Below are 2847 nucleotides of genomic sequence, written 5' to 3' on the forward strand. Positions count from 1 at the left end.
TATGGTGGTCAGCAGAGGAGCATAAACCACAGACTCTTACGACAGGTACATATTTCTGATTCAAGGCCAACTGGGTTACCAAGTTAACCAATGCATCTAGTTTGCCTTCAAGCTTCTTAGTTTCAGATGATGCAGATGAGTTTGTAGCTACCTCATGCACTCCTCTAATGACTATGGCATCATTTTTGGCACTAAACTGCTGGGAGTTGGAAGCCATCTTCTCAATCAAGTTTCTGGCTTCAGCAAGAGTCATGTCTCCAAGGGCTCCACCACTGGCAGCATCTATCATACTTCTCTCCATATTACTGAGTCCTTCATAAAAATATTGGAGAAGAAGCTGCTCCGAAATCTGATGGTGAGGGCAACTGGCACATAGTTTTTTAAATCTCTCCCAGTATTCATATAGGCTCTCTCCACTGAGTTGTCTAATACCTGAGATATCCTTCCTGATGGCCGTGGTCCTGGAAGCAGGGAAAAGTTTTTCTAAGAATACTCTCTTAAGGTCATCCCAGCTCATGATGGACCTTGGAGCAAGGTAATACAGCCAGTCCTTTGCCACTCCCTCTAATGAATGAGGAAAAGCCTTCAGAAATATGTGATCCTCTTGGACATCTGGGGGTTTCATGGTGGAGCAGACAATATGAAATTCTTTCAGATGTTTGTGTGGGTCTTCACCTGCAAGGCCATGAAACTTTGGAAGCAAATGGATCAGTCCAGTTTTAAGAACATATGGGACATCCTCATCAGGGTATTGGATGCACAAGCTTTCGTAGGTGAAATCAGGTGCAGCCATCTCCCTTAGAGTCCTCTCACGGGGTGGAGGTTGTGCCATGTTCTCGGAATGTTCAAAATTAGAATGCTCAAAATCAGGATGTTCAAAATCACCAATAACAGAATGCACATATTCACCAGTAATGGAATGCTCAGGATGATCAAAAGGTATAAAATGATGCCTAACTAATCTATGAAATGTCCTATCTATCTCAGGATCAAAGGGTTGTAAGTCAGATGGATTGCTACCCTCAAATGATATCCAAATGACTTGAAATTTTGTGAGCAACCTTATAAAATGATGATAAGATAGCACATAAAATTTCAAACAAAAATTCAAAGTCTAACTATGGAAGCTAAAAATGGTAGGTTGAGAAAAATAAGTGAATAAAACTTGAAAAATAAAATACTTTTGACAGAATCACTTTTTTTGGACGATGGAGACCTCATTCGGCCTATGGCAGGCTACCACGACATAGGAAATTTTTTTTCTACCCCAAATACATATATAATAATTGCAATTCTGATAACCGGAGCAAAAGTTATGGTCGTTTGAAGTTTTGACAAAAACAAAATTTGCTACATTTTTGGAACTTCCAAATCTGACCAAACTAAAGGCTCTAGCTATTTTTCCCACAAAATATAGATTAAAAGAAGTCACCATAAAAAAATTCAGCCAAAAATAACAACTCTAGCTACTAAAACAAAAAATCCCAAATAATTCAGCAAGGATGGTCGCTAAAATCCGTCGCTACATGATTTCTACTACTACTCTATTTTGCCACAAGCAAAAGTGGTCGCTAAGTCCGTCGCAAAACACTATTCACAACAAAACACCCAAAATTGAAACAGGGGAAGCGCTTAACAGAAAAACAAAAACAGAACACACACTAAACAAAATACCAGGACACTAAACAACACTAACACACATACTAACACAACACTAACAATTAAACATAAAACACGAAATAATTAAACACTAACACGACACTAGCTACTATGAACCTTTGGACACTGCTCCCCGGCAGCGGCGCCAAATTTGATTGAGGCCGTACCCGAATTAAATAAACATGAAAATGCAGTAACTAGGAAGTGATCCTAGGTCGTTTCCCAACATGCCGGCCTTAAAAGATCAGATGGCTTCTATCACGGAAGCCATGTTAAAAATTCAAAAATCAATAGAAGACAATGCTACGGCGGCCGCTTCCAATACAGCTAGGGAAGCGAAACTGGTGCTACAGCCCGCAATGAACTTGGGCCGAGACAGAAACGTGACGGGTTTCAATCGGAGGTATAGTCCTCAAGCCTACCCTTATGGTTTGCCTCCAGACTTCACTCCCCGTACCGCTCCAGACGATTTGAGCCAAGCCCCTACCTTCGAGGGGCAACTCCCTCCTCATGCCGACTATCCTCTGCAGGAAGATGATGAAGGAGATGCCCATTTAGGCCCTCTACTTCCCCCAAAGGAACCGGCCCCCCATGAGTTGCCCAAACCAAACATAATCCGCCATGCCCCATCTCAATCCCCACCCGTTAAGGAACTCGTTCCCATTTCAAAAGACAAGGGAAAGATTGATCTGCTTGAAGAGAGGTTGAGAGCGGTGGAAGGCCTTGGCAACCATCCTTTCTCGGATTTAGCCGATCTATATCTGGTACCTGACATCATCATTCCTCCCAAGTTTAAGGTACCAGATTTTGATAAATACAAAGGGACGACGTGTCCAAAGAGTCATCTTCGGATGTATTGCCGAAGGATGGGGGCATATTCCATGGACGAAAAGCTGTTAATGCACTTCTTTCAAGACAGCAGTGGCGTGGTACACAAATCTGGAAGCCTCTCAGGTTTGGTCGTGGAAAGACTTGGCAACTGCTTTCATTAGGTAGTACCAATACAACACAGATATGGCTCCCGATCGGAACCAACATCAGAGCATGAGCAAACGGGAAAATGAGTCCATCAAGGAATATGCTCAAAGGTGGAGAGACCTAGCAGCCCAAGTCATCCCACCTATGACTGAGAGGGAAATGATCACGATTATGGTAGATACGCTGCCTACGTTCTACTACGAGAAGCTG

The 2847-nt window shown here is 42.6% G+C and overlaps 1 non-coding gene across 1 annotated transcript; it reads left to right on the plus strand.

Annotated features, from left to right (window-relative positions):
* The first annotated feature begins 347 nt into the window (after nucleotides 1-347).
* On the plus strand, nucleotides 348-454 carry LOC114404037. Its single transcript, XR_003664797.1, has one exon. It is a non-coding gene; the product is annotated as a small nucleolar RNA R71 (small nucleolar RNA).
* Nucleotides 455-2847: the final 2393 nt, after the last annotated feature.

Source organism: Glycine soja, chromosome 20, assembly GCF_004193775.1.
Source record: "Glycine soja cultivar W05 chromosome 20, ASM419377v2, whole genome shotgun sequence".
In the NCBI taxonomy this organism is placed as follows: domain Eukaryota; kingdom Viridiplantae; phylum Streptophyta; class Magnoliopsida; order Fabales; family Fabaceae; genus Glycine; species Glycine soja.